This window comes from Talpa occidentalis, unplaced genomic scaffold (assembly GCF_014898055.3).
Source record: "Talpa occidentalis isolate TD23 unplaced genomic scaffold, MPIMG_talOcc4v2.1 talOcc4.90, whole genome shotgun sequence".
Classification (NCBI taxonomy): domain Eukaryota; kingdom Metazoa; phylum Chordata; class Mammalia; order Eulipotyphla; family Talpidae; genus Talpa; species Talpa occidentalis.
The window spans coordinates 27,829-39,045 of record NW_023605306.1 but is presented as its reverse complement, the minus strand read 5'-3'; the positions used below and the strand labels follow the sequence as shown (position 1 = coordinate 39,045).

Below are 11,217 nucleotides of genomic sequence, written 5' to 3'. Positions count from 1 at the left end.
CCCCCTGCGCTTTCATCTTAACCGGCCAGTGGGCCACAGAGACCGGTAACACGAGCCCAGCTCCGCGCGCTCCTGGAGGCGCAGCTCACTTTGCTCATGAACTCTGGCTGGCGTGCGCCCCGCGCGAGTCTCAGTGAGCAGCGTGATTCGCTATCCATACACATTTGCCAAGCGGGCACCGCGGTGAGTCCAGTGCCCACCTAGAAAGTGACAAATAGTTCTTCTTGTGAAGAGAGCGTTCAAGATCTGCTTTCTCAGCAGTTTTTAAATATGGAATCCAATATTATTGACGCCCGTCCAGTGCTGTACGTCCCACCCCGGGATCTGCTGATTTTACAGCTGCCAGTGAGCACCTCTCAGCCCCTCCGTTCTGACTCAGGCGCGGGCAGAGGGTGCGCGGCGCGCAATGAAACCCGCGGGGCATGGGCGGGCTCGCGGTTCTAGGGGTTCTGTGTCACTCCCCGGAGGAGGGGCGCTGTTAGGAATGTAGCCGAGGAAGAAGATCCATGAGGAAGGTTACCTGAGCGTGTCTTCCTCTTTCTGAAAGCAGTGTGGTAGAAATACTCTTCTATTTTTGAACCGAGACTAAATTTCCCCCAACCTTTATCACTTTTATTGAGCTAGAGACTTCCAGAAATGTTAGAAAAGAAACGGTATCAGCAGATCTTTCCAATGCTGCATGTGATTTCTTTTCTTTTCTGTATTTTATGAGTATGACGTCAGCCTTAAAATGGGGGAGTCCTGTCGTAAAGGACGACTCCAGCCGGGAGACTGGCGCCGCGCTGGTACTCAGCTCCCTCAGGAACAGGTGACGTTCTTGGGAAGCAGAGCTCCGCAGGCCCTCAAGCAGCCGCCTTGTCAGACTGTGGGCCGAGAAAACCCAAGGACGCCCACGGGCCGCTGTCTGGCCTCCGCACCTCCTCCCAGTCCACGGGGCTTCCTCTGGGCTCTCCACCCTCCTCCCTCGTCCCAAGGACATGCCTGCGGGTTCTCTGGGTGTCTGCACCGTCCCAGTCGGGTGAGTGTGGGTGTGAAGTGCCCTGTGATAGAAGGGGCCCTGGGGGGTCCTGACCTCAGCTGCTGGGAGAGGCTGCGGCCACCTGACCCTGAACTGAAGCCAGTGTGTTAAGAGGAATGAGAGCATGGAGGTGACTGTAGAAACGACTAGACTCCATCTGTCTTTATTTCATTTAGAGGTCTGGCAATGTTTGGGGCCAGAATGTGTCCTCGGAACCGAGCTCTTGTTTCTGTCCTCAGCCTATGGCCAGCCTGGCGTTGTCAGGGCAGTTTCCCTCCCAGCCAGGCTTAGTCTCCACATGGAGGCCCTTCCCAGAAAGCCTGCCTTGGCGGCTCACAGATGGCCTGAGGAGGAGGATGTGGTGGGTTCTCCCGCGGAGCCAGTATGTGGGATTCAGGGCAACGAGGAACTGCTGTACACAGAGGGAAGCCCTGCTGGTCCTTGTTTGTGCTGCAGGAATGAGGGAAGGCTTGGCTAACGGGGCTGTCCGCAAGCCTGTTAGGAGAGCGCTGGGAGTCTGGCTGGCTCGTGAGAGTGCAGTAACTTTGACAAAATCAGCAAAATAGATCAATGAGAAAAAATCCTTTTGATCAAGTTTAGGTCATCTGTGACATGTATCATGGGGTTTTAGAGTTCAGGGTTCCAATTATTGGTGCCACAAGAAAAGTATTTGTCATAATATACATGGAATCTTACATGCTTAAAAGCTTCAGAATTTCTGGGTTTTGCTTATTTTTACTGCCTGTTTTTTTTTAAAGATTTATTTATTTATTCATACAAGAACCAGGGCACAGGCCAGATGTGCGGGAGGGTGAGAGGATTCACCAGAGACAGAGCGGGGAACAGAACAGGCAGACTGACTGAAAACGCACTGCTGAGGGGAGCAGCAGGCGAGACAGGAGAGGTCTGCGCGCCATGTGGGACCCTCACCAGCCGGCCGGGATGGAACCCGCACTGCAGAGGCTGCAGGCAGCTTCACAGTGCTGCGCTCAACCGCCTGCGCCACCAGAGGAGGCCTTGCCTAGTTATTTTTAAAATATTTTATATTTTGTGTCTTTTTTCTCTATCATGGCTCAGGGTTTGCACAGAACAATATCCCTCAGTAAATGTTTGCTAATTGATGAATAAATGTTACTGAGAGTAGATCAGGGTTTGTAAAGTGAGGATGTTCTGGAAAATTCTAAACTATGTGAGTAAAACAAACTATTAGCATTGTTCATTGCTGCTTCAGAAAGGGGAGAATCCTGTCAGGAGCAAAATGCCTTTGCATCTTCAACTTCAAAAACGGACTTTTTAAAAGCTCATGATAAGGACCAGCATCCTGGAAACCTCAAGAGAATATGAGTCTCAAAATTGGAATGTGAATAACAGGTTTTGTGGAGTTTTTACTATAATCCAGAGCATCGTGTGATGAAAGATTTGGAAAAGCCGCCAGTTTTCCCAGACTCCCCAGGGGGCACAGAAAGGCCTCTCTGGGCTTGGGCAGGTGAGGCGGGTGGAGGGTCCCGGGGGTTCAGGCTGCCCGGGTCAGCCTGCGGGTGGGCGCCGGGACGGTGTCGCCTGTGCCCTGGACGGCGGCGTGTGGGCAGCGCAGCGGTCACACCAGCGTCCTGCTCCTGGCTCTGTGCGTGATGAGCCAAGAAACCCCCGGGGTGCTCCCGGGAGACACGGGGGCTCGAAATTATGCCACAGACCCAGAGCCAAGAGAGGCGGGGACGGCCCAGCGGGAAGGGAGCTTCACAGGTTGCATCTTAACCCCTTGCACCACCAGGGAGGCCCGGGATAAACTATCTTAAAAGAGCACAAATAAATTTTTAATCCTTGGTGAAAAATGACATATTTTTAGAATGTATTTTGAACTATGTATAATACACTTCATTATGATTAGGTAAAAGCTATGTGGAACTTACGAGCACATTTTATTTCTATGTATTGGTCTATAAAACACTTCCTAAAAGGACCAACAGAAACAGTGTACAGTACACTCGGCTGTAAGTCACCACTGTGGACACTAATTAGAAAGGTATTTAATGGTGAGCAGTAAATACGCTCTCGAATAAATCAGTCTAGGGAGAGTCTGTTTTGTTTTGACTTCTGGGTATTTGTAATTTCTACGGACTGCGTTACTAGAGCACTTCCTGTAAAACAGTCACTGGAGTATTTTTATCGACTCTTCTCCTCAAAAGAGTTTACACCCCTGTGCACTGGCTGTCATCCACATGAGTGAAACTTACAGCTCAGACCACTTTAATAGTGCAGAAGAGAAAGGCTCAGAGTCTCAGAAAGCAGGATGGAGGAAGGCCGCAAACAAAGACAGAAGAGATGTCCGCTCGTTATACAAACCAAGTGAAAACTCCACTGGAAGCGAGTCACCTGGGGCCCTGAGGAAGCTGTGCAGAACACGGTGCTCTGCGTTAAGTCAAGACCGCTCAGAAAGGCCCACTCAGCCCTCTGGCAACCCAAGAGAGCCAGAACCAGGTTTTGACACGAGGCAAGTCTCCGACAGTCAATATCAGTAAGACCTTCTCAGCTCTCCTGGTGGGGCCTGCTCTCCTCAGGCTTCCAGACATCAGAGGAAGCAGCGTGCCTCCCTGAGGGGGTTGGGGGCTGGCACTTTCAAGCGTTGCTATTTCCTCAGCCCCTGAGAATGGCGACCTCCCCAGGGACACTCGGTACCCAGGTGCCAATTTTGTGCATGAGAACATGGTTGAAGGCAGGAGGCCAGAGAGTCCCTAAGGTCAGCCAGTTCTCCCCACATGCGAGCCACTGAAGGGCATCCCTGGGGCTCAGCCAGACGGTCCTGAGACCACGTCGGGCTGCAGGCGTCAGTCACGGGACCTTCATCCCCAGGGGAGAGGGGAGAGAGCCAGTCCACAGAAGCAGGAGGAGAATCTTGAGAAACGGGGGCCTAAAAATGCCTCATGCAGAGAAAAATACCTGCAAACACCAGGATTTGATGAAGACGCATGGCCCCTGTAGGGGAACTTGTAAACGTGATCACCGAGCTGGTCCCCCAAGCTCAGAGCACTCACCGCAGGGAGAAATCCCTTGAATGACGCTACGACGGAAGGAGCACACGAGTTTACGTCTTCATGAACAGCTTTCTAGAGCGTCCTCAGAGGCGCTGTGAAGAGGAAAGTCCTTATAAACATTTTACTGGAGAAAAAGTTTTCCTGAAACCCAGAAACATTCTTAGGTCGGTGGCGAGCATAGCTTTCCACTCCGAGTATTCAAACAGGCAGAGCTTAAGCACGATGGATGGATATGTCTGTTCTTACTTTGTCTCAGTCCTAACGTGCATTCTTAATTATAGAAAAATACATGTCAATGTGCTATAAAAAATCATGCCATGAAGGAGAAGTCGTTTACTTAGTAACTTTGATAATTAAAGCAATTGCTGTTTGATATGCCACAGTCCAGCAGCATTTTATGCCAATTTACTAATTAAATTATTAAAAGGAAGCTAAGTGACACCCATTTTTAGAAGGAGAAAGCTGGAGCCTGGAGAGTTGCTCAGTGGGCGCTGGGCCTCCGTCAGCAGCTGGCCGCGTCCACCTGGAAGCTGTGCTCTTCCTTTGTGGAGAGCCTGGAGAGTCACCTGCACCTGCTCCATGCGCTAGGTCTGCCTAGCTAGGGCCCACTGGCGGCACCTTCCAGATCTCCCGGGTTGCTAATGGAAAGCATTCCAAGTGAATCTCTTGAAGTGATCCCTGGAAAGGAGAAAGGTGATTATAAAAAGTGTTTCCTGTGTTTTCCTGAAGTTGTGAGTTTCTAAAACGTAAACTCACCCTCACCCGCGGCTTATCAAGTCACAACTCGCCACCCCAGTCGGCGGCTCTAAACCGCAGTCACTCACATGCAGGCGCGCTGGGGCAGACAGCGAGTCACCCAGGGCCCTCTGGGCTCTCACAGGCTTGCACGTAATTGAGCAGATTGATGAGAGAACAAAGCGAGGGAGAAAGTGAGCACAAGGCGCATCCCTCTGGATGCCCCGAGATGCGCCCGGCAGCGGGGCAGGAAAGTCCTGGCGGCTTAGCTGAGGCCCAGGCCGGGAGCGCAGAGCGGGTCATCCAAGGTCTGCAGATTATGTCCTGCCTGCTCGGCTGCAGGCTTGGAGGCTATTTGTTCCCCCCGGGACAGGGAGGGGGCCTGCCGGGGGACAGCGTGTCCCTCACACCAGCAAAGCCTCTGTGCAAAAGGGCACCCTTTGCCCAGGCTCAGGCCCCCCCTTGGAAACCAGCCCTTCTTTCACCTAAGAGACATGTTTTGAGGGGACAGATCTGTGACCCCTGGAGTCCCGTGAAATTAATTTATGGCTAAATTAAACCTGCCACGAGAAATAAGAATACTTGCGGGAAGGTTTTTCCATGCAGAGGGTGTCAGGGAGAGAGAGAAGCAAAGTTTGCATCAGTGATGCTCAAAAGTATGTAACTTACGTAATTTGTCATTGCTGTGGGCCATCGCTTAAAAAAAGAAAAACATGATCTCCCAAATCTGGAAGAACGTAAAACATAAAAGAACCAGTCATTTTTCAAGCAAAAAAGTCATTAAAATTTGTATTTATCCTTTATAGTTCATTCAGTCCCATGTGGAAAAATCTCAATTTTTAGTAGAAATTTTTATGAGTCCCTTTTTTCCATAATCTCTGTCATTTTAATTCTCAGTTCCATGATAAACCTGCATTCTAAAGTATTTGTCAAAGTCCTTTTCCTGTGAATCCCTCTGAAAGTAAACCACCAGGGTAAAGAGTCTCTGCAAATGGCAAAAGATTTTAAAATGAACAAAATTACAGATTTCATTATGCTACAGTGACAAGGAAATACAATCAGTTCTGTGGCATAAAACGTTTTAGAATAATAAGCAGAACGGACCAGAACGTGTCAGAGTTTTAGGAAATTTCACATAATTTTATTTTATTTTTTTAGATTTTTTAATTATTTATGCATACAAGAACTGGGGTACAGACCAGAGATGCGGGGGTGGGGGTAAGAGGATCCACCAAAGACAGAGTGGGGAGCAGAACCGGCAGATCCACTGAAATCCACTACTGCGGGGAGCAGCGGGAGACAGGAGAGGTCTGCTGCGCCCTGTGGGTAGCTCCCTGGCGGGGGATGTGGCTCCATCCCTGGCAGTGACAGCCTGAGACTTAACCCCTAGGCCACCGGGGTGGCCCATAGACCATGCCCTTCGTGTATAAGTGTTCAAGATGACACATGGTGTTCATAGCAACAAACTTCTTTTAGTTTCTCTGCAGTGGGTGGTCACGAGTCATCCTGTGTCCAGTCACTTGAGTAGAATGACGAGATGTGCCACGCCTTCCAACCATTCAGCTTGGTGAAACTTTTCATTCTCCCCAGATTTGGGACACTGTCTTATTGGTGATAAAAAGGAACAGACTCAACACGAGGCACCCACAAGTTCCCCCACCTGTGAGGCTGCAGCTCAGTGTCTCCCAGTGTGGGGCCCCGATTCAGTCATGTGGGGCCACACGGTCAGGTCATTGTGCCTTAAATAAAACTTGATTTGGTCCAATTATTTGGTCTCATCCATCTCTAGAGTTTAAGTTACTAAAAGTAGCTGAAGGACGAATCGTCGCTAGTGATTTTCATCTTGTTGGTTTAAGGCTTTCCCTCTCAGGCAGGCTCGCCGGCCGGGGAAGCTTCAGGGTATCCCGGCCCGTCTACACTGAGTGCGGGCTGAAGACAAACTGCCCCATTTTGTTATTTCTTGATATTAACCACAAAAACTCACGAGATCGAGTCAGTTATGTTTCCTGTTAGGTCCCATAGGCTAATTCGGATCGATAAACACAGAATTCTTAATTCTAAAGACTTGCGTGTCTCAAATGAAAGCGTTACATTTTGAGTTAGTTCTCATTCACCAAAAATTACACCAGATCAAGTTTCTTGAAAAACATTTGGGTAAGTTGCTACTATATATCTGCATTTAAAATTTAAATAGATACCACCTGTAACTCACTTATATACAAATTAATTCTAATAATATTGCGGAGTTTAAACACAATGACTCACAAGAAGGTAGACACACAAATTTGCAACTGGATACAAACATAGTCTCTTAGTTCACATTAAAAATCTCAGCTGCATGTATTGGTTTTAAGGACATCCCATTGGACTACCCCTATTGTGAAAACACAAAGTTCTACTGATCCAATATCCGGTACTTTCTTTTGATCAGAAATTATTTTTAAATTTATACTTTAAAGACAGGTTCTTTGGTCCTTAAGAAAGTGGGGGCAGAAAATTTACATCATAGGGCCTCCCTGGTGGCTCAGGGATTAAAGTCAGAGCTATCAAGCTATGGCAGGCACCATGGCCTGAGTCTGATCCCCCGCCAGGGAGCTGACCCACACCTTGCTGCAGGCCTCTCCTGTCTCTTTGCTGCTCCCCTCAGAAGTGGATTTCAGTGGATCCACCTGTTCTGCTCCCCACTCTGCCTCTGGTGAATCCTCACCACCCCCTTCCCTGCATCTCTAATCTACACCCCAGTTCTTGTATGCATAAATAAAAATAAATATTAAAAAAAAGAAAATTTACATCACAGAGACAGATTCTAAGGCTTCCTAAGGCTAGAGGTTTTTTTCCTCCCTTTTTAAATACCTAGAAAGACGGACGATGAGTTGTTCTTAAAGTTTTGCCTCTGGTCTGGTAAGGAATCTACTTGCAGAGCAAAGATAGCCTCATTCCCCATAGCATGTGGGTTGTAGCCTGTATTGTGTCATCAGGGTGACATGCCCATTCAACTACATTTTTTTCTAATGTGCTTTCATGTAAGGGACCAGTTCCCAATATAACCGTGGAAAGTAACACTATTGTATACTAGAGTAAGTGCCCTCTTCAGCTGTTTTTACAACCCGTGGGCTCAGACTAAAACCATTCCCAACATCATCAAAGAAGGTCCTAAGATAACTCCTACTGTGTAGAAATAGTGAAACTCTCATCTATCCATCCATATTTAAGGCTAAGACAATAACTCACCCACAAAACAGATGGTGTAGTAGTACAGGAAGGGACAGCCTGAGGTCTTTTTCCTTACATTTTGCTGTTTATTGACCCAAATTGGCTTTGGATTCAAAACTGTTCATTTTCCTTGAATCTGCAGTTTTGAATTGGTACATAGAAGACAAATTTTGGAAACTTAAAGGGGCTCCCTAGTGGCCACTGGAGACCTTATAGACATCTTTGATATTATGGACTAGCAAGCTAAGAATTTTGCAAAAGCAAGACCATAATCTTTGTTAAGACATGATCTTAAGTCTGATTACTGTACTTTTATTAAAAACATTCCCTAAGGCCAGCCAAGATGATTCTCAACTTTTCTTTTCCCTTTTTTCCTTCCAATTCAATCTTTTCCAATAAGAAATTTAATTTGAGAGCTCTCTGAATTTTTCAAAAATCCAATATGCAATTTAGTTTAAGCAATTTGGAATATTTCTAATTCAATAGCCACTCAACCAACCAGTAAGATTTTTTTTATAGCTTACCAGAAATTCCAGAGTAGTTCACTCCCAGCATAAGCCATGACAAAAGTAAAGGCTTGAATCATTAAGTTTCAGCTACAGTTTGGTCTCCTGGAGCCAGATGCTGACCTAGGATGCATGTATGGATTTGGGGTGTGCTTTACCGTCAAGATGCAGGGACACCCTCCTGTGTTTGGCAGGTGCCACTCTCACCTGCTCCACGACCAACTCATCCTTCCATAGTGGATTCCTTTGAGGCAGCAAACTCTAATAGCATTTACACCCTGACCCACACCCACCAAAGTATGTGGCTTTTTGACTTCCAGTATTTTTGTAGCAAGAGCTTTGGCCCTAGTGCTCACTGAGATTAACCGCACAGAAAGCAGAGGCTGGGGGTGGAAACACCTGTACCCAAACCTCAAGACTGGGAAAATTCGACAGGTGGGTAGATGGCCAGCTTATGGAAACCAAACAGAAGAGCACCTGCAGGTGGAAAGGATGTTATTCAAACCTTAACAGCATATAAAAACATGGAAAACACCATAAAACAGCAGATCCCCCGGGTAACATGAAACAAAAGACTTGGTGATATAACGCCCAAACACAAACCAGACAGCCCACATCTGCGGAACAAGAGCCCTGCTTTGAGGGTTGAAAGCAAAGGTCTCAGGAGGCCCCAAAATAAAGACCTGACTCAGGCGCCTCTTCCGACAGTGATGTTAAAGTTCTGCAAGAAAGAGTCACCCAAGAAGCTGGCTTCACTATTCCAAAATGTTTGGGGCAGAGAATTCTACGTTATCCAACTGAAGCCAAGTAAGGAAGTGTGGAAACATCTTGGAGGTGGGGAGGAATCCAGGAAACAGATGCCTTTTAGGGCCAGCAGCTGCTATTAGGGTCAATTCTATAGAACCAGACATTACAGTATTGCCGTAGTATCCGCCCTAGTTGTTTTGTCTCTCATCAATCCTACATGTAGAGAGAGAAACAGTCTCTGAGGGAGCGCAGGAGTCTGACTGGTGGAAACGGCTCTGGCTCGCGGAGGCGCTCCCCGTCCTTGCGCCCATCCCTGCCGCCATCTTGGTGACCAGCCATTGTGGGGGTCGTCTGGCTGGTCCCCAAATGCTGGAGCAGAGAGGAAATCGGCCTGGCCCCCAATGCCCTCGTCCTGGCCGGCAAATAATCAGATACCGAGACGCCCCACACGCGCCGAGACTCTCCGCGCGACGCCCACGCGGGGCGGAGGCGGGGCCGGGTCTGCGCGGAGTCGTTGGCCGCGGGCGCCTTTTTTGACATTTTGAGCTGAAATAAAGAAAACGCCAAACGCCACCCCGTCGCCCGGCGGTTCCTTGCATTAAAAAAAAAAAAAAGTTCACCTGTGGACACGCCGGCGGGAGGGGCCGCGTCCCCCGGTCCCCGTCCCCGTCCTCGGGCGCGCAGGACACACGGACAGGAGGGAACAGGGCGTGTTGGTCTCGGGTGAGGAAAGGCGCGCTGAGCGCGAGGACGTGGGGGTGTGGGGGGGCCGGGGCCGGGGCCGGCGGGGGCGCCCAGGGCGGCCCTGAGCAGGGCCAGGCCGCAGTCTGGGGCTCGAGCCTCTCGAGGGTGTCCCGGCAGCTCCGCCCGCCCGGGCTCGCAGCAGCCCTGCCGTGCCGTGTCCGGGCTCCGGGGCCGGGTCCAGAAAGCGCCCCCCGCCACCCCGCCGGGCCCGGCTCCCTCACGGCCCGCTGGCCGGCAGCTGTCCCCCGTCGCTCTTAGAACTCGAGGAGAACGTGCTGGGCAGGCGCGGAGGCGGCGGCTTGCTGCGCCCGAGGCCATGTGGAGCTTTAATCTCTTCTATAGCGGGACATGGACGCGAGCAGTGGCTGGAACCGCTGACCCCACCTGCACTCCTGCGCGCCGAGCCCACCCGGCATCACTCCCGAGCAGCCCGGCCTCTCCCTGCGGGACACCGGCCTGCCAGCCCGGGGTCTGCTGGCCGGCGCCCATCAGGATCCCTGCGGGACCGAGGCCTGCCCGGCGGGGTGGGCGCAGAGCAGCTTCGCCAGAAACAGCCCTTCCCTCTCCTGCGATCCGTTCCCGCCATGAGGCCCGGGGCCCGCGGCCCCTGGTCCTCGCCGACAGGATGACACCGGCGGACGGACCTTCTGACGTGACCCATTGGGTCTCTAAGGGCCTTTGGGTGAATTTCTTTTTAAACGGGAAAACGAGCCCAGGTCTGAGCGGGCACCCCTGGGCTAAGGCCTCCCCGGCTCCCCCCGCGCTGCGAGCTGTTCTCCCCTGGCTGGAGCACGTGTGATTTGTGAGGGGTATAACGTGCGGTTGGTCTTCGCCACAGCTCCTGGCTCACAGCCCACAGCCTGGGATTTCCCAGCCCACCATGATGATGGCGGCACCTTTGGGCCCTAGTATGGTCTGTGTCTGCAGCTCGCAGCTGCGGGGGGAGTGGCGGCCTTGCAGACAGCGACGCGCCCCTCTCGCAGCCGGCTTAGGCGGGCGGAGGCCCGTGGGGAGGGCCCAGCTGCCAGGGGTCCCAGCCAGGGCAGGCCCCCAGCCTGGTCTCCCGGCTCCAGGGAGGGCAAGGGCTGCAGGCTGAATCGGTCACGACCGAGAAAGGCACTAATCCGTCTAGCTTATCTCGGGGGGCCGCCTGCACCCCAGAGGGGCAGGCGTCGGGACTGGGGCCGTGCCTCAGCATGCTCCTCCGCCCGCTGTGTCTCCA

The 11,217-nt window shown here is 50.9% G+C and overlaps 1 long non-coding RNA gene across 2 annotated transcripts; it reads right to left on the bottom strand.

Annotated features, from left to right (window-relative positions):
- Positions 1-3,626: 3,626 nt before the first annotated feature.
- On the bottom strand, positions 3,627-10,002 carry LOC129145224 (uncharacterized). 2 transcript variants are annotated; one of them, XR_008550450.1, is made up of 3 exons: positions 9,872-10,002; positions 5,455-5,512; positions 3,627-4,728 (listed from the first exon to the last, which is right to left on the bottom strand). It is a non-coding gene; the product is annotated as an uncharacterized LOC129145224 (long non-coding RNA). The 2 variants fall into 2 exon arrangements; XR_008550451.1 differs by lacking the exon at positions 9,872-10,002 and adding an exon at positions 9,188-9,701.
- Between the last annotated feature and the right edge of the window lie 1,215 nt (positions 10,003-11,217).